This window comes from Lissotriton vulgaris, chromosome 10 (genome assembly GCF_964263255.1).
Source record: "Lissotriton vulgaris chromosome 10, aLisVul1.2, whole genome shotgun sequence".
Taxonomy (NCBI): Eukaryota; Metazoa; Chordata; class Amphibia; order Caudata; family Salamandridae; genus Lissotriton; species Lissotriton vulgaris.
The window spans coordinates 692,200,967-692,222,336 of NC_141698.1; positions in this window are offsets into that span (position 1 = coordinate 692,200,967).

Below are 21,370 nucleotides of genomic sequence, written 5' to 3' on the forward strand. Positions count from 1 at the left end.
TAACTGGAGGAGGGACACCACCACACACCGGAAACACTCCCATGGAGGATTTAATTGAGACCACAATCCAGATAGAAGCTGTTGTCGGTGTGACGCAGGTGGATACCTCTGGAGCAGCACACACATCCCAAGGTAAGAGGAATGCATCTGTACATTGTCCCTATCACTGCAGTGTGAATGGTAGCTCTGCATAGCGCACATGCAAGTAGTGAAACATTAACATCACTTTCAATAGTATAGCAAATGCATCATGGGAGATGTAGTTTGGTCAAGCAGTTCCAGTCACAGACACACATATTATTTGAACCAATTCCAAAAGTGTAGTAACTGTGCCAAAGTATTAATGTTTATTCATGTTACAACAGTCACATAACCTAAAAAGCATACATTAATGCTGTTGTGCACTGTTTAACCTCACAGATGCAGAACATGGTGAGGCCGGGGACAATGATGTCCAGGACATCCAGCTCAGCAGCGCCTCTGAACCTGAAAACACACCAGCTTTGCAAAGCATCCAATCACGTGTCCCACAATCACGTAGGACACCTGTCCAAAGTTTGGTACCCCATCACACAGATGATGAGGCTGATGCAGCACCTCATGTCAGCAACCCACGAAGTACTACCGCCACAAGTAGATCATCCTTCAACCGGAGAGGCAGTTCAAGGTTGACAAGGAGACGACGCAGAGCACGAAGGCCACAGCAGGTGGAACAGTTGAATGCGGTCTGGGGTGGCTTGGAGGGACAGATGCTTCGGTCACATCGCCTGCAGGCAAAAAACACTAGATTGATCAAGGACGAAATTGCCAAAATGTCAGGTAACCTAGCTGTGTTTGCCTCTAGTCCCCAGGAAATGACAAGAGTCATTCAGGAGGGTCAAATAGCACACAATGCACAGCATCAAGAACTCATGCAGCAACTGAAAATGCAAGTGGCGTCCAATAACACACTGGCCCCAGCAACAGCTATGTTGTCACGTAGAATATCAACAATGCAGACCGAAATGTCCAATGATAATAGTGATGTTGCTACAGGATTACAGCAAGTCACAAACGCAGTAGAGAAGGTGACTGCATCTACAAGTGGTGAAGACATCCCTGCACCAAATGTAATCAGTGAGGGTGCCTCAGGCATGATCAATACACCAATGCCAATTGTTATGAGGCTAGACGGTCCAAACGCAGTGCCATCACATCCAGACCCAGCCTAGGGCAAGAAGATGCTGCTGCCGAGAGGCGTCTCGGTGTTCGGGGCAAGAATCGCTAGGCTCCCATGCACAAATCCTGTTGAGATGGTGAATGAACCATTCTCACATTGTGACCTCATCACTGACTGACAAGTATTTTAATTTATTTTGAAATAAGAAATGTTGTTGGCAACAAAAGTGTGCCACAAGTCACTTTTAAAGTGTGCCTCTGTTTCCAGGTCATATATTCTTCATATTAAAAATTACCTTGCAAACCATACTGTCTTCGTGTCATCATTACTCACCTTAAAAGTAACTTTGTGTAATCTCCATTCTGCGTCTGCGTCCTTCTGCTGCGTCAGATCCTTGTTGGGCACGTTGTTGAAGGATTGGCTGGTTTTCATCCTCAGAGTCACTGTCAATTTCCAGGGCCTCCCTTTGTCGCTATGTTGTGCAGCATGGCACATGCTGCCACAATTTTGCAGCATTGCTCTGGGTTGTATTTCATTGCTCCTCCTGTCTTATGTAGGCGTCTGAATCTGCTCTTTAGTACCCCAAATGTTCTCTCTATCACATTCCTTGTTGAGATATGCGCTGCATTGTATCTTCTTTGGGCGGCTGTTGCAGGATTGAGATAAGGTGTCATGAGGTAATTGCACAAGGCGTATGCGCTGTCGCCTACATGTGAGAAAAGAAAATATGTCAACTATATGTTTCAGATATGCATTTGTGACAAGTTTGTAATGCTGTGTAGCACATATTTACCTAGCAAATGTCCCTCTCCAAAGTCTCCCCTTGCAAGTCGGGTCTGCATGCCACTTTGCCTGAAGATGAATGAATCATGTGCACCGCCAGGAAATTGCGCAACAATGTCTGTTATGATGGTTTTGGCATTACACACAACCTGAATGTTGAGGGAATAGTAGCATTTCCTATTTCTATACAAATATTCCTGTGTAGCTGGGGGACATATTGCAACATGGGTGCAATCTATACAACCAATTACTTTGGGAAGGCAGCTATTTGATAAAATTCCTGCTTAACCTTAGCTAGGTCATGGGCTGAGGTTGGAAAACTTATATGTGCATGTATCCGGACCATCATGGCATCAAGGAACGCTTTCAACATTCTTGATAATGCACTTTGTGAGACACCTCCGGCTACTGCAATTACTCCCTGAAAACTGCCTGATGCCAGTAGGTGTAGGCAACATAATATTTGTACGTGCGTTGGGATAGCTTTGGTCCTATGTGTCTGTCGTTGAAGAATGGGGTCCAATTTATTAATTAGATCATGTATCATTTGTCCATTCAGCCTATACTTATCAAATATTTCCTCATCCTGCTGCCCAAGCAAAGTTATGCGCAGTCTGAATATGCGTTCATTGATTCGCCTCCTTCTCTGTCGAGCACCTAGCAGCCGCATCCTCCTCGCCATCAGGTACAGACCAGCCATTTTGAGCTCTGGGGCCTTGTGTGGGTGTGTTTTATACATTTTCAGTTGGTTTGCTGGTGTTTCAGGTTTGATTTTTATTTTTACCACCTGGTTGTGTCCCTTCTTAATTTGCAAGTGCAAAATTGCGATTTTTGAGAAAATCGCAATTAGCGATTTTTTATGCATATCAATTGCGATTCCTTATTTGCGATTCGGTAAATGCGATTCGCAGATAAGGAATCGCAATTGTATTCTCAGAATAATTTTTGCGATTTCTCAGTTTTTGTGATTATTTTGCGATTTTCGCAAATATTTGGATGATGCATTTCTACACTGGCAATTGCGAACGCAATTGCTCTGAAATTGCGATTCGCATCATTTGCGAATTCGCAAATGCTTGATGCATGTGCCTGATAGAGCTGTAAGAGCAGAGAAATGTCCACTTTGTAAAAGTAAGTTCAAACAAATAGGGGAGTGATTCTGTTAAGGAGTTCACGGGAAGGAATCAACATAATGAATATACATAGAATAGAATACCCCTGAAGCCATAAATCAAGCTGTTACTATTGCCTCATTACTCCTTTTTATTAACTAAGGGCTTTTAGATCATTTCTTATATTTTTATGTTTTTTTTGGGTTCCTTAAACCATATATATTTTGAACATACCCTTAGAATTATGTTACAAATGTAGCTATCATTACCATTCTCACATATGTGAGAATGGTAATGATAGTTACATTTGTAACATCATTCTAAGTGAAACGTCAAAATATATCTGGTTTAAGGAACCCAAAAACAACACTTACAAAACCCCCCAAAAAATACAAACACTACATTATGTTACAAATGTAGCTATCATTACCATTCTCACATATGTGACAAATGTAGCTATCATTACCATTCTCACATATGTGAGAATGGTAATGATAGTACAGTTGTAACATAATTCTAAGGGTATGTTCAAAATATATCTGGTTTAAGGAACCCCAAAAAAACATAGAAATATAAGAAATTATCTAAAAGCCCTTAGTTAATAAAAAGGATCAATGAGGCAATAGTAACAGCTTGATTTATGGCTTCAGGGGTATTCTATGTATATTCACTTTGTAAAAGTGGCATACCAAAAAAGTAATATGATATCCAACCTTACCAGTAAAGAGGATTTATCACTACCATGCCAAAGATGCAAAACATGGTACAGCTACTCCTTTCTCAACAGGAATTACAGCTCAAAAGAGTGTATTGAGGAATTCTCAATGTTAATGTATGAGAGGAGTAGACCTCACTGAAGTGAACAACTAATTTAGGTTGTTTTCACTACAAGGACATGCAAAACCTAAAAGTACATGTCCTACCTTTCAGTAACATATCACCCTGACCTATGGGCTACCTAGGGCCCACCATAGGGGTGACGTTTGTGTAATAAAAGAGAAGTTTAAGGCTTGGCAAGGGGTTTTTAATACCAAGTCGACATGGCAGTAAAACTGCACACACAGGCTCTGCAGTGACAGTCCTGAGACATGTTTAAAGGGCTACTTGTGTGGGTGGCGCAATCAGTGCTGAAGACCCACTAGTTTGAAAAACAATGGGAGATAGGCCAAAGGGAACAAGGATTAGGCAGGGCCATTTTACTAAATAGAACAACTGTGGATAAGCCTATACCACGAGTTTTTAGAAGCATAAATTATTTCTGCCTCGTAGACTAACACCTTATATTTTTGTTAGTCCTGGTATTTTTTATTTTTACCTTTTACTCATATCTTTAGTTTTTAAATTTCATACATTAGCACATGAAGAATGAAAACATTGTCTCTTCATATCCACATAGCAAAATACTTCATAAAACATTTCAAATTTACAAGTGATAAATCGTGCTCTACAAAAAAATCACAAAATTCTTTAGTGAGAATTGTGAAAAAACATTATTGAAACAAAACCCAACAAACAACCACTACTTGCGTCGTATCTCGCTTATTCTGTACAAAAGAAAGGAGATGATCTTATGGCCCTCTTTTAGTGTCTACGTTTTTTTTACAAGTAATTAATGAAGTTTGAAAAAGGAATTTAGTCCTTAGTTGTGAAGTGAAATTTAGCCACCATTCCTCAACATTTATTTGGGGATGTGCCGACACGTTTCGAATCCTGATTATTCCTTCACAGGACTCTCATCAGGGCTTTCCTTTTTTTATCTGAGTACTGTGGTTTCGCTCTCACACTTCTGCCGGCCGTACAATCGATGTTCTCTTGATTCAGAGGCCTCTCAGTTTTCTCATGAATTGCAGCACTGTATTCTGAGGTCTCTTTACGAACAAATTGGCCCCTGGTTAAAAAGCACTCTTAGCCAGCCAACAGTGATCTTTACTGAGTTTCCTGCAGGCGCCTTGTGCCTTTTGACTCAGTTCGCGCAGAGGGCGCCGCTTTCCATTCCTCACGTTTTACTCGTCACACATTAGCGTTTGTCGATAAAAACGTCTTTTACGGTGCATATCACAACTTCAAGGTCCCTTTAGCGACTGCTAAAGGAACAATGTTTTCATTCTCCATGTGCTAATGTATGAAATTTAAAAACTAAAGATATGAGTAAAAGGTAAAAATATAAAATACCAGGAAAAGCAAAAATATAAGGTGTTCATCTACGAGGCAGAAATAATTTATGCTTCTAAAAAACTTGAAGTCCCACTAGTAGCATTTAATTTACAGGCCCTGGGTGTATGGTACACCACTGTAATAAGGTACTTATAAGTAAATTAAATATGCTAGTTGTGTATACACCAATGTTACCATGTTTGGACGAAAAGCGCACACAGTTTAGTACTGGTAGGCTGGGGTAAAGTGCTTAGTGTCCTAAGGGCAACAAAAAGAATCAGCAAAAAGAGGAGGTAACCAAGCAAATAGTTTGGGGAAAGACCATCCTAGGGCTGGCAGGTCTAATAGTATGGTACAGGATTCTGTGTGTCTGATTGTTGAAGTCAGTTGGATCCCTCTTAGAAACCCTTGTTTAACAGGGCACAAGAGGGAGAGCGAGAATAGTTTCTCAAACAGTGGAAGTTTATCACCTGCATTCCTGTGACTGGAGGGTGAAGAAACCCATAATGCATCACAAAGTATACAACACAATACAGAAACTTTTGTTGTCGCATCTATGAGAAGCGTTATGGCAGATGGGTGGTACGAGTGTAAAATGCACTCAAACCGCATTATCTTGCACAAAAAAATAAGAAGCCCTATGAGATAAATTTGCAAAAAGAATTAGCCTTGTGTGGGATGCTCACAAAAATGGGATGTACAGTATATGTGTGGAAGAGGGATGCTTACCAATGTAAAAAGGCCTGCTGTGCAAGACACTTATGAGATGCTCACAGAGGATAGGTATAGTGAGAAATGCAGAATGAGGTGTGTGGCAAAGCTCAGATATGAGGTGTTAGTGATGAACACCAGAAACATAGTGTTTGTGTGTGAAGCTTACAAATGAATAGAGTGGGTGGAAAGTCACAAATGAGTAGTGCATGGAATGCTCTAAAGTACAAAAATGTTGTTATACAGGAGGCTCACAAAAACTATAAAATGTTCAAAACAAGCAAATATGCCTCGTGCTAGGATTATTCGAGCCAAAATATTGAGCATTTAATTGAAATAATGATTGATGGCGTGGAGGCTTTGCTCAAGACTATGACGATTGATTTACAAGTGACATTTGGAGAGTTGCGTATTAACAGTGAAGTACTCTTTGGGGAATAGTTATTGCTACCAAAAAGAAAGGTCAGATAGACAGGATAACTTGGATATGGGTGGTGATGCTTCAGAAGATGAGCCAGGGGTATCCAACACCAATAACTCTGCTTTTGAGCATATCCAAGAGGATTTTGAAAACCCCTTACTGGAGAACCGATGTCCCCCAGGAAATAGCTCTAGTGACACAAAGGGATGCCCTTGAGGTAACATCCTCTTTATTCCTCCTGGAAGGTTGCAAAGTGTTCAGGGGAGGTCCAGGTCCTCCACAGTTAATTCAACCTACTCTGCCACTTCAGTAGGGGCTTCCATCTCTATCAAGAGATAGGATTCTTTAGAAAGGGAATACCACCTGATCAAAGTTGAGAGAGCCACGCTCAGAATCAAGAAGGAACAGTTGGCCCTTGATAAGGAAACTCTAGAAGTCCAGAGGGCTAGGAAGAATTTGGGATTAGAATTCCATGGTGGTGGCACTAGTGAGCCTAGATTTAGGGAACACTCCTTTGACACTAGGAACTTGAGCAGGATAGTCCCTCCTTTCCAGCAGGGTGATGACATGCATTAGTGGATTACTGCTTTAGAGAGGACCTGTATAGTTCGGAAGATTCCTTAGGGCCAGTGGGCAGTTATCATGTGACACTCCTTTGCTAACAAAGGTAGAGACAAACTCTTGACTGTGAAGGAAGACGATGCACACAATTACAAAGTCTTTAAGAGTGCCCTCATAGATAGATTTGGGTTAACCACTGAGCAATACAGGGTTAAGTTTAGGGACACACAGAAGGCAAACACTCAAGGGCGGGTAGATTTTGTAGATGGTGCTGTTAAGGCTCTGGAAGGCTGTCTTCAGGGAAAGAATGTGCATGATTATATGGGTCTGTACAATTTACTCGTGAGGAACCACATGATTGACAACTGTCAGAATCAGCAACTGCACCAGAAAATGGTGGACTTCGATCTGACCTCTCCCCAAACATTGGGAAAGAAGGCAGGCAAGTGGGTCCGCACCAGGGTGAAACAAAAGTCTCATGGTGGTGGTGACCAGAAGAAGCTAGATTCTTCTACGGCCCAAGAGAAAGGTGGGTAGAAATCTAAAGAAAAGAAAGAGTCATCTGAAGGTCCTCGAACATCTTTCTCTGGGGGTAGGTCCCATTTTTCTACCTCCTCTAACAAGAAACCTTGGTGCTATTTGTGTAAGGAAAACGGCCAAAGGGCAAAGGATGCCGATTGTTCTACGCAAAAAGAACAATTGATGGACAGACTGTAGAACAATGTCATACATTCACACCAGTACAGAGATCTGGGCCTAAATCCCTAGTTTTTTTGCTTCCCATGCCATTCCAGTTTGAACCTAGCCATATGCAAATCAGTTTCGACCCTGCTCCCAATGGGAACAATCCAGCCCAACCTGCCAGGCCAGGTCCTCCCTGGACTGGAAACAAGCATCCTAGTTACGGTTTCGCGGTTTCACCCCTCATCAGCCAGGATAGCTTGATTCCAGTGGCATGGAGAGTACGGGACAGAATGCAGAACAATGTCATACATTCACCCCAATGCAGAGATCTTGGCCTAAATCCATTGTTTTTTGCTCCCCATGCCATTCCAGTTTGAACCCAGCCACATGCAAATCAGTCTTGACCCTGCGCCCAATGGGAACAGTCCAGCAGAAACTTCAGCCTGGTCTGAAGTGGAGTTCAGCACTCGTGCAGAAATTGTGGGAATTTCAGCTAGTGTCTTTTCTGTCACTAGGGCTGATACCAAGAACTTAGGCACTGAGGGAGCCCTGGATCTTAAAGAAATGGACCCAGCCAGCTCCCAAGAGATGGAGCAAGAAGGATAAAGATGTATCCTCCTCTCAGACTCCCAATGAGAATCAGCCTGCTAAGAGAGATGATCTCAGTAGAGCAACTGGGGGCAACTGGGGGCAGGGGTCCTTCAAGGGAAGACCTGAGTCTGGAGCAGAAGGCCTGCCCCTCTCTTGAACAACTCAGACATCAAACTGCTGCTGAGGAAGCAGGGAATGTTAGTGGTTCCCACAGGACTTATTAGGAAGAAGTGCTCCTGTTTTCTGAAAGTAGAGAACCCTAACCTGGTGCCACCAGGAGGTAGGACATACCTCAGAAGTTCAAGGGATTCTTATCGACCCTGGCACATGACATTTCTCTTGCAGAACATCTTGGGCAAAGCAAAACTTGGTGCAGGCTTTTTCTTCACTTTCACTGACCCCACATGTCTGAAACCACCAAGGAGTTTTGTCACTCCTGTGTCACGTGGCAAGCCAGTGGTAAGTCAGATGGCACATCAAAGGACTTCTTAATCGCACTACCAGTGGTTGAGGTTCCATTTGAGAGGGTAGGGATAAACATTGTAGGTCCCGTAAACCCTCCAACAGCATCTGGACATAGTTTTATCTTAGTGGTGGTGGACCATGCCACTAGATATCCAGAGGCTATTCCTGCTACGACCACTAATGCTTCTGTAGTGGCCAGACTGCAATTTTAAAGAAGGAGGACCCTTCCCAGTGAACCTTGAAGAAACGTTTTGGAAGACGGGAGGTCGGAGAGTCACCCCACCAGTTGATGCCCTAGGATCGACGTTACCTGCACCAGGCAAGTCAGGTGCATAGGGGTGGAGTGAAATCTTAACCTGCCTTAGACGACAATGGAACACTTCAAAGAAAATGCCTCTGAAGAAGCATGTGAAGAGTCTGGTGGAATCCAAGAGTGGACTCTTGAAGAAGAGAACCTGCAAGCAGAGGGGACAGAGTCTATGTCACTCGCAAGTGACCAGGAGCCAAGGAAGCGAAATGCCCACTGATGTTGGGAGGTTTAAGAGTGAAGACGGTATCCTTGTTGCTGCAGCTGTGTAGACCAGGTGATGCTGAGGAAGACCAGGAGCCATGTATGAGCTGTCCCATATTGGATGTCGGTGTTCAGGTGGTCGGTGTCTATCAGGAGAACTAACAAGCCTTGGTAGCCACCAATGGCGTGGAAAGCAAAAAGATGCAAACATTGGGACAAGTAAGATCCAATCAACTTATCAAGTGCAGGAGAGTCAGAACAGGCCACGAGCAAGCAGGGGAGCCTATTGTAGTAAAGGAAGACCCTCAAGAGGACCCACAGGCCGAAGGCACAGGAGTTGCAGAGGATCTCAGGCAGCTCACCAAAGATGGAGGCCCACGGTACAAGTATGCATTGAGGATGCTGATCTTTGAGGGATGAGGTGCTAGAGGCTGAAGCTTCTTGTAGCCCAAAGATCTCTGGAGTGCAGAGCAAACAAACCTTGTCAACAGCAAGCCGATGCAGTGCACATGGGTTTGGTGCCACCAGCTTCGATGAGGGATACTATCTCAACATTGCAGCAAAGACAGATCAGGCCTCTAGAGAGCTGTAGAACAACCATCTGTGTTGCTAGGCCTCATGAAGTCCGTTGGATGACAGGAGAAGCAGACCAGTTAGCTTTGTTGTGGTGCCGGCAGATGCAGGGTAGTGACTCCTTCATGCCAAGGAAGATTACATAGGATGTCCTTGAATCCTACAGGCCTTCTGGAGAACTTGGATGATGCACAGACACAGACAGCGCAGAAGACTTGAAGAACAGCTAGACTAGGAGCAGTAGGAGTATTTCTTGATGCAGTCTCGGGTCCAGTAAAATCCCAACAACGTCCATGTGTCCAAATGGTTGAAGAGTGTCTTGGTTTCAGAGGTGAGTCTTGTTCCCTGAAGAATTTGAGGACCTACCCACGGGGAGCACTAAGTACCCTATGGAAATGGTTGGAACGACTCTGGGTCACTCCCAGAGGAGGGGCTGGATAGAGGGGAGGATATCCCCCTGTCCTTTGTCCAGTTTCACGCTAGAGTGGAAACCAGGTGTTCCTAAACTGTCTCAAGCAGGAGTATGCAAGGAAGGCACCAAATTTGCCCTTCTAAGCAGTCTGATGCCACTGGTAAGTGCCCCCACCCAAGCCAAATACACCAAGACCTGTCTGGGAGGTGGTCACACCTCCACGTGACAAGAAACCTATTCTACCTTTCCCTGCTCTAGCTCAGCTCAGCAGCAGGAGGGCAGAATCGTGTCTGTGGTGTCTGTGGTCGGCCGACCACAGACACAATCTGCTGCTGGCAAACCCTGAAAGGCTGTTACTTGAAATACAGGGGGTTCCCCTGAGGAGCCACCCAGTACTTGGGATCATTCTTGTAGCACTAGAATCGGTGTTGGAGTATGATTCCAAGATGTTTGATACAAAACATGACCAGGTCAAGTGTAGCCATTATATAGTTAGACATCTCATAATAACTGATGTCCGCTATATACCTTAAAATAGCTGACTGCTCTTACAAAGCCTGGAGAATCGACCCCGTTATTCTAAGGGTGTTCTACTGATGCGGGGGCACCCTTATATTGTAACCAAGTACCCTGCCTACCATAGGGAGTGACTTATAGTTTTTAAGCGCAGTGACGTCAGATATAAGGAACCATTGAGAGGTGCAAGCACCATCTCACACAGGCTGCATTGGCAGGCCTGTAGTCTATGTATTTATTTATTATTTATTTATTTTAGTATTTTATAGAACGCGAACCTGAGTCCTGAGGGTATCAGAGCGCTTTACACAGTTTACAGCGGTGAACAAACAAATAGGCTTAGAGTACAGAAATATACAAAGTGGTTTGAGAGGGGCAAGGGTGCTGGGACCGTAGGGGAAAAAGAGGGACACAAGTGTATGGTTACAATTACAGTTAGAATCAGTAAAAACAAAAACCCCACTATCAAGTTTAAGTGGACTCCAATGGATGACAAAATACATTCTGCAGCCCATTGGAGCCTCTGGCGCACCTGTGCCCTGGGTACCTTACTACCATATACTAGTGACGTATAAGGGTACACCAGTAGCCAATTGTAGATGTACCATAGTACTTACTAGAGCCAATTTAGGGGAGGGAGCACAGTTGCTGGGGTCCTAGCTAGCAGGATCCCAGCAGTCTACAGTCAAAACACACTTACCAGGCAAAAAGTGGGGGTAACCATGAAAGCAGATCCTACTTTCCTACACCCCCTCCCGTCCCCCAAACGAAAGGACAATGCTAACCTTGCCCATTTGAGTCTTCATTTTCTAAGTGGAGATATATCTGTAAAGTCCATCTTCGTTGGCATTGTTATTCTCAGGTCTATGTTCCACTGAAAAGTACATCCCCTGTAGGGAAATGGACCACTTCAAAAGTTTGAGGTTTTCCCCATTCATCTGTTTAAGCCATAAGAGGTGTATATGGTCTGTCTGAACAATGAAGTGAGTGCCAAATAGATATGGCCTCAACTTTTTAAAGGTCAAGACCACGGCAAAGGCCTACCTCTCAGAAACTAACCAACTTTTCTCCCTGGGGTCAACTTTCTGCTTATAAAAGCAACTGGTTGATCCTGGGCCTCTGCATTAATCTGTGGCCTATCCCTATCTCGGAAGCATCTGTACGGACAATGAATGGTTTGGAGTAGTCAGGACTTAGCAGAATTGGAGCAGAGCACATGGCTTTCTTCAGGTTATCAAATGCCTTCTGACAGCTAAATGCTAAATATGCTGCACTATAGACTTCCAGACCTGTTAAGACTTTATTCACCAGCCTTTGAAATGTGGCAAGTGCATTTTTAAAACAAAAAGGCATCAAAGTAAATGGGGGTTAAAAATGCTGTGTTTGGTTTGGCATACTCATTGAGTCTGATTTGCCAATAACCAGCAGTCAGGTCAAATGTACTGAGATGTTTGTCAGAGGCCAAAGTATCAATCAGTTCATCTGCCCTTGTAATTGGATGAACATCAGTCCTAGTGACTGCATTGAGGCCTCTATAGTCAACAAAAAACCTTATCTCTCTCTTACTATCCTGGATGTGAGGTTTAGGTTCAAGGACTACAGGACTAGCCCAGGGGCTATCTGACGGCTCAATGACTCCCAACTCTGGCATCTTTTGTGCTTCTGTCCTAATGCAATTTCTGACATGGTCATGCTGTCTGTAAATTTTGCCCTTCACAGGCAGGCTTCACCTGTGTCCACTCATGGGTACACCAGGGGGTTTGACATGGTGTCAGAGAAAAGAGACTGGAAAATTGAGAACCTATCTACAATGAGGTTGCTGTTGATCAGTGGGGCTGTCTGCCAAGGCAACGTCTTCAACTGATCCATCAACAGGGTCCTGAGAAAGGAGTATAGGGAGAGGGTCACTCTCTTTCTCCTGTCCCTCATCAGTGCCCATGGCAAGCTCAGGTCAGCCCTGTCAACAAAAGGTTTCTCGCGAATCACATGAAGTCCCTTGTGGGGACTTCTTGGAGTACCTAGGTCACCTGAGTAGGTGCCCTTACCTTTCTTTTTCAGTATAGTTTGGGGGTCAATCCACTTGTCTTGGAGAGCTGCTGGGGCCATGGGCGGGCTCCAACACCCACACTTTCTGTCCTGGCTGGTAAAAGTACAGCTTTTTGGCAATGTCAAGCTTTCTGAAGCTCCTGGCTGGCCTCAAGTTTTTTGCTGGTCTTCTTCATGTGCTCAGCCTAGTGAGAACCCAGGTCCAGAACATAGTGTACTATGTCCTGTTTAGAAGGCTTGAGAGGTTGCTCCCATCCTTCATTGAGTAGACACAATGGACCCCTAACTGCATGTCCAAAAAGAAGTTCAAATGGGCTGTATCCCGGCCCCTTCTGAGGAGCCTCTTTGTAGAGAAAGGGAAGGTAGTAAGGCATCCCATTTTTACCTCAGCCTTTTTAGGAGTCCCATGATCATAAATTTGAGGGTCTTGTTGAACATTTCAACATAATAATAGCCTTATTTTTATAATCACTGTTTGCTTCTTTTTCATCTTATCTATATGGTTGATTAAATGTGGTACAAAGATGAGCCAGAAGGCTGCTCTCCACAGCTACCACTTTGAGAGCTTTCTACGGTTATCAAAGACCACTAGAATTGCCATAAGGGTTGCCTGGATTAGTGCAAGGTGCATCACTCCTGAGAGTATTCACCTTAGACTAAGCCAGCCTCTACAACAACAAACACCACTTCTCCAATATACTTTTCCCACCAGGGCACAAGTCGTAAAAAAAGAAGTGGGGCACTAACCAAGTTAGGCAGTATGTAAGTGATATCACAGTGAATAACATTGCACGAGACATCACAACCCATGGCCTCACAGGAAGCGATATCACAAAAAAATGACATTAGATTGTAAGACCTCGCATCCGTTAAGCAGATCTATCATAAGTACATTTGAGTGCATTACAATATTTAACAAATTAGAGATTGCGCCGAAGTTGTTCCAAAAAAGTGATGCTACCCCGGTGCATGATCTAGGCCTCCACTCAAAAGAGAAATGTGGCTGTATATCTATTCTACTTAATTGGTTGCCAAGTCTACATTTTAAAATATCTTATGGGCTGAAGACACCTGCTGCATAGATCTTTATGTACCAAGTAAATCACAGGAATTTATAATAATAATGGTAAGATAACTCTGGAGGTTAATGCTCTTGCTGAAGAGACAGGTGTTTTGTCTAGTTCCAGTTTTGATTCAATGTATCATAGAATGTTAATATGTCTCACGCAAAGCACATCATGTAATACACAGATTACACATTTCTATTTTATGTAGATGGGTAAGTGGGTTATTGCTTTTAACACAGGGATCCTTTAGTTACTTGCAGTTCATAAATTGTAATCCTTCTAATATAGTACAGCGAATTACAAAGGAAAGGACATGTGACTCCTACACCTTGTAACCCTCACCATCGCATGTAACACATCCTGTAAATTGATTTACACACATATGGTTTGTTGTCTATGTATAATGTGTATGTGTGATTTAAAGCACTCTGACAGCCTGGATTGGGTTGGGTAGCGCTGTAAACGAAATAAGACAAAATAGTGGTATTTAAATTGTTATTTGTGTAAATATTAGGACAGACCAACACATCTGACACAACATACCACAAGATGTGTGCTTAGACTAAGTCTGATGCTAACTATTTTCAGGTTCCAGGGCAAGGTTCACTGCTCAAAATAAAGATTTCAACAAAACATTAGGCTTTTAGTGGCTGAATTGTGCAGTGGGAAACAGTCAAATGAGGTAGGGTCCTAGCTGAGGAGGGGCAGGATGCAGTCAGCAATCAACAAACTACCTCTCTTCCTTTGTCCTGTAAGTTCAGACTGCAGGCAGCGGTGGCTAAGGATGAGGTGTGAAACATTCTAGGAGCTTTTGCAGCACAGCAAAAAGGAAGTCAAAAGTCAAGTACAGGGCCGTTAGCACATCAAAGCACTCGCGCTTTGACATTCCAATGGCCCTGCCAAAAACAAAAGAGAGAGGGGAAATTATTTTGTCCCCTCAAACCCCCACCCTTGCCCCGCATGTCCCCCCCACTACAAGGGGTCTGTGAGCTACTGATATCTCCCAGGCAACTGTTTGGATAGCCCTGATCTAGGCTGAGTGAAAAGTGGGACTATACACATAGCTAATATCATCCTCATTACTATATCGGAGTAAATGCACAGCTCATTCTGTAAAATAAATAGATTTATATTCACCTTGAGCATTATGTTAGTTGTTTAAATATCACAGGTATTATAAAATGTATATATGCATTTATGTCTACACACACACCAAGGACAGACTAGGGCTTTATACACATTACACATCACAATGGTGATGCTAATTACACAATGTAGAGTTTTCAACAATCCCTAACATGAGTGTCCTATGTAAGGGTCACATATTGTGACATTATTTATTACACTTAACTCTAGAACACAGAGGCACATTGTAGCATGTGGAAAAGGACATGAGGCAGTTAGACAGATAATCATCTGTATACATGAAATGTACCTGTTCCTTTGGTGAGCCATACAGCTGCCCATACAGGGAAAGGACCTCAGTAGCCAGCAGCGGCAGCTTCTCTGCTGACAAGGCATAGGCCCTATCACCTGCTTGGCCTAGCATGATTGCACCCAGAGGTGGCAAGCTGCAGAAAAAGTGAAGGAGGTCTTGATATTAGAAGTGTCAGGAGGCAAGGGTGCTATTTTTTATACCGCTACGCACATGTATGCGATGTAGGCGATCATCAGTGGAAATGGACCCAGCCATTGACGTTCTACCATTACAGTCACCAACATTTGCCTAAGAATGTGTCCGCCATGGAGTTTTCTGCCCACTGGGTGGTCAACATCCGCTGCCTGAATCAAAAGGTTGAGGTCAGGCACCTGCTATTTTAGAAGTTCCACATACTGTGTAAGTTACATAAGTGCTTCGCCAACACTCCAAATGGGGGCTAGTTTGTTGATATATTCAAACATCCTGGGACTGTTGATATTTGAAACAAAACATGTATGTGTATAGTGTTACTGTGCTGAAACACAAAAATAGTGCTGTGTTCTGTATACCAACGCTCCGTCCATCATTTCCTTTGGTTTTTCTGTGTTCTGTATACCTCCATAGATGGTGTATTGTGTAATAAAAGATTTGGAACTTAAAAAAAATGTGTACATTACATATTTGTATCTTCATACTTGCACATTTGTATTAATACACATATCAAGTTTACAATTGTCTTTAGTCAAGGATTAAAGATATTGCTCTGTTGAAAATATGTATTAAAGCACATGCAGTTATGTAGAATCACCTGACAATTGTGCTTCTCTTCACATAAGTGGCTGTGGACAATATCACTAATGTTGAAAAATGTTGTCACTGCAGACATAGGAACCCGGCAAAAGTTGGAAAAGGACAGCCTCCAGTGCACCAGCAATTTCCAGACTATGGTACCATGTTAGAAAGGAATGCAATCAAGAAGTTCAGGATGAATAATCAAACAGTACTGGATTCATGTCATCAGCTGGAGCCAGATCTCCTGCCTCACAACACTAATCCCACTTGTACACCACGAATTGTAAAACTAAAGGCATTACTTCATTTTGTAGCCACGGGTTCCTTCTAATACATTGTGGCAGTTTCTGGTGGTATGTCACAACCAAGTATCAGTGGTGAGCTACGGTAAGTGCATTCTTCAATGATAAGACACATCAACCCCTCATCCATTTCCCATGATGTGAGGATTTATCCAGTGTGAAGAGGGATTTCAACGGATTTAGTTGCATACCACATGTGGTTGGAGCTATTGATGGAACCCATATTGCCTTAGTATCACCACACGTCAGGGAACAAGTTTCCTGGATAGGAAACACTTCCATTCAATGAAAGTGCAAGTTGTCTGCTTACCGGATTTGTATATCACCAATGTCTGTGCCCGGTTCCCTTGATCAGCCCATTTTTCAATTCTACTGCAGAACAGCAGCACCATACCCCTGCTGATATCACATCTTTTACTGGAGATGGACTGGCTTGTTGGTATGTATGATCTGTACTAAGTTTGTATGTGTAATGCCAAATTGCACAATGTAAAAAAAAGTGTAACATCTTGTGGCACTTGTGTTTGTCTTCCATCTAGGAGACTCAGTTTATCCCAAGACAATGGTTGTTGGCGGCACTGAGGAATACACCGCCAGGAGAAGTCCACTTCAATGAGGCACATGGAAGAACACAGTAGCAAGTGGAGTGGGCTTTTGGGCTTCTGAAGCTCAGATTTAGATGTCTGGACAAAACTGGTGGAGTCATCCTCTACTTACCTGAAAAGGTGTGTCATATCACCATGGCCTGCTGTATGCTCCACAACATTGCTCTGCAGTGGAACATTTTCTACATCGCAGAGGAAGGAAAGTGTGAGGATCCTGAAATGCCAAATGAAGATGATAATAGTGAAGAGGAAGGTGTTGGCTTGTATCAAGATCTCATCAACAACTTCTTCTCATGACTGTCAGTATTACTTTACATTTTATAACTTTCTCTGTTAAAGCAAATATAGATAGGATGATTAGAGAAGTATTTTGTGGTAATTTGTTAAGATGGGCAAGCTCTGGGAAATCCAGGCCAAAGGTGTTTGTTGAGCACAGTTTTTAAATATTGCCTACTGTGTTCACTTACATTCTTTAATTCAGAATGGTATGTGAAACTGTATCTTCCAAAAGTTGACTTTGTAATGTATCTATTATGTTACGTTTGATTGGTAATCTTCTTGTTTTGATCTGTTTTATGTTCCTTCAACATGTCATCTTCATTTCGGCATTTCAGAGTTGTGACATTTGCAGGTATAAGGTGCTGTGCAGAGGTACAAAGGGAACATGGGTTGATCCTGGGAAACACAGACACAGACTTTGGGTGTACAATCTTATACCAAGTGAACTTGCACTGTGATGGAATGGAATATTTGAAGATGAAATTGGACTTGTTCTCTGTCACGTGTTGGCACTAAGGTAATATGTGTGCCATGATGACCTCAAACCACATGTGGTACTGGAGCCAAATCATGATACTCTTCCTTCACATTGGCTAAATCATCATTGTGTATCGTATATGTAGCTGTGATGTATCTCATCATTGTAGGATATACGTCTTGTGGCACACCACTGAAACCTGGTTGTGACATTCCACCCTATACTGGAACATTGCATTATAATCATACAGTGTCTACAAATTTGTAGTACTGCCATGCTTTTGACTATTTGTGTTATTGATGAGGAATTCCTTATGTGAGCCAGAAGATCTGGCTCCAGCTGATGACATGAGGGAATCTGATTGTTTTTTAAATATATCCCCTTCTTTCATGTTGGCTTGGTCTGGAACTGGCAACATGAAAACTGTCACGGAGTTTTATTGTAATATATGTAATGTGGTGTCATTGAAAATGTTGACAGTCAATTATTGATCAAATGGAATAAACATAGTAGTAGATGATTGAATGGACTAATTTTTTGGGAATTATGGTTGGGAACTTGAGGAAAACATTACCTACTTCCAAATTATCTGAGTTAACACAATCATTTAATTTTTGTCATGGTTAAGTTATGAAGGAAGGAAACAAATGCATTGATAGAGTTGAGATATACAACACCAGTCTATGAGTCTTTGAGTTGTGAATTTATTGAACTAAACATGAAGAAATTAAACAGGTTAAAATAAAAGCAAGCCAAAAAGTGAAGAAGTCTGTCATGGTAAATGTAACCACAGTTTTAGAGGCAAAATTGTTTGGAGTCCAATGTCCAAAATACAAATACCATCCGAAAGGGAAATGTGTCCAAAAATAGTCCACATAGTGAATGGTCGGCACACACTGGAGTAAATTAGGTGAGGCACTTCTTGCTGGTGGCGGTTGAGGTTGTGCCATCCTCGACTCCTGATGAAATGCATGGTCTGCCCTACTGCGGGAGGATCCACATTTGCTTGGTCCGGGGTGACTTCAGGTGGGTCTTTTTCTGACCTGGCAGGGCCTCCCTTCCTACTGTTATGGTACATGTAGAAGGTCCTTATATTGTTGGACCACATGAAGAGGTATACAGGGCTGGGAAAGCCCTGCACAGGTGGGTGTAAATGTCCTGCAGCACCCCAATAAGGGAGCCCTTGTGAAGGACTGGGTTTTAGAACCCAGCAGCGTCAGGGAGAATGCCTAATACCTTCGAGTTCCCCTGTCTTGGCAAACAGAGACACAGGATACTTCTTGATGACGTCAAAGACCACAGTTTATTGGCTGCAACCAGGAACAGAGATATATGAAGCACACACGGGTGGTTCGCCAGAGACTGCACAAATTCAGTAAGCGGAGCATGGTCTTTTATGCCAAAAATCAAGCCTCAGGCATCATTTCAAATTAACATTCGGTGCATACAAACTGACCAATGACAGTGTAACATTTTGAAAGTAGCGTATGACGACAATCTCAGTCAATCCCATTTTCCGTTGTCCAGCCCACCAGAAATGACCAAGCGAATTCCAAGTTTCCTGTTCGATCAGGCCGGACAAACCCATCATAAAACCTTCAACCCAAATCAATGATTATGTCGTAAAGGAAAGGCAGAAACAGATTGGAAAGGAGATAGAAAAGGTGGGAGAAGTGTACCATAAACTCGGGCACGTCCTGCTCTTTGATCTTTATCAGACCAGCTGATGAACAAGGAACTGGCTCAGCGAGGTCAGCCTCGGGCAAGGAGTCAGTTCGGCCAGGTCACCCAGAAGTCAGCTAAGGCGTACGTGTCTCAAGGACTCGTTCGGCCACAGTCATCGGGCCTATGTTAGGGCAACCACACAAAATGGCTGCCGTATACAAAATGGAACCCAGAGGTTCAAACTAAATCCTTGAATACAGAGTGTTCTCCTATATCAATTCATACGAAAACACTCAGACACGCTATACTCGCCATTTGCGGTCTGCTGACACCAAAATCGTCCATTTCCGACGATCTTTATTGAACGGGTTCGGAACCATCGAACCCATTTCGCGAACCACGGAACCACAGACCCTCCTTTTGCCCTTACATAGGCAACAAACCCGAACCCATGTTAATCTGAATCCAGATCTATATTCATCAGATCATCGATATGTTGCTGTAGCATCATCCTATTACTTAGTACCTCTCTCTGGACAGGTCTCCTTGCACACGAAGTAGCACAGAGGCCACAAATTGCAGGAACACACTGTACACAGAGACAGAACATGAAAAGGATTGCTAAGACCATCCCAATGACCATCAAAATCTTCCAACCCCAAGTGGATATCAATCCCCATAACCATCCCATCAAAGACCAATCTCCTTTGTCCAGATGGACAGAATCGGAGATCTTATGTAATTTGGAAATGGCCTGGAAGACTGATGGAGCGTTGTCTGGAATGAAAACGCAGCAGCTCGATTGAATCAGCTTACAAACTCCACCTCGATCTGCTAGAATAACATCAAGAGCAACTCTATTTTGGAGTGTCATAAGTCTATCCGACTGGAGCTCAGCAGTCAGGTTACCCAAGGGCACCGGCAGTTTCGACTATGGTGGACTCAACCACTCTCGTCAACTGGCGAATATTCCTTCTGTTAGCCATAGGTCCCCAAAACGGCAGAAAACCCTTAAAGAAATCTCCCAGTTCTTGTCCTCCAGTGTCTTCTTGACTAAAGACACCTCTAGCAACTCTCGTCTTATGGTAATCTGCCGCAGCTGTAAAAGTGGGAGGTAACAGAAAGGAAACAAAACATGTGCCCGAGAAGTCAGGGGGCAACCATGTATACGCTTTGTCATAGCAAACAAAGTAGGTACCCTTAGCAGCTAAGAGCGCTGGGGAAGACTGAGACGCAAATACATAAGTCTCAGCGCAAACACTCTTCCCTAACTGAGCCTTCGGATTCTTGCCATTACCCTGCAGACAGTAGTGGCCCTGATGGGGCACTATCCAAATCGGTGGAGAACTCTTCGCTCGCTGGTTAACACTCAGACTAACTCCATATCCGGTAACGTTCCAACCAATGTAGGCTAGTGTCTCGTCTCTCGGAATAGTCTCATACGAGCTAATCCCTCTAATCATGTCGATAATGGCTTTAACTATAGTGCTATTCTTTGGGTTGTCTTTCAGTGAACGTTGGGTGTAGACACTATGGGCATAGATAAACATCGTTCTATAAGCCCAAATCGAACCATTAAAACTAAAGGGCAAAACTAAATAAGGAATACCCTTATCGGTCGTATGGGGCATTAAACCACAAATCCAACAGTTTGTCGTGTTCATCACTAACTGGTGTTGGTGCAAAAGTTGGATGAAGGAATTGTTAGCAAATTCCAATCGTCTAACTACCTCATGCTCAGGCAAAGGAGGAAAAGAATGAGAAGAAATAGTAGGTGAAGGTGTAGGTTGCACAGTGGGATTAAACGTCATTTTAAAAGAAAATGTTACATAACCAGCTATAAATGTCATCAAGCTCAATAGTAAAAATAAACATGGTATCAAAAAACTTTTCTTCGATATTATTTTACATATTCGTTTTCTAAAAGTCAGTGTCTGTACAGGTCTCTCCAACTCAAAGAAATCCATCCTAAACTAAATGTGCTGCCCGCGGTGGTAGGTTGATTCTGCTAAGGAATGCCTCTGCTAACCCAGGAAGGCTGCCTCGGGCCAACAGAACCCTCG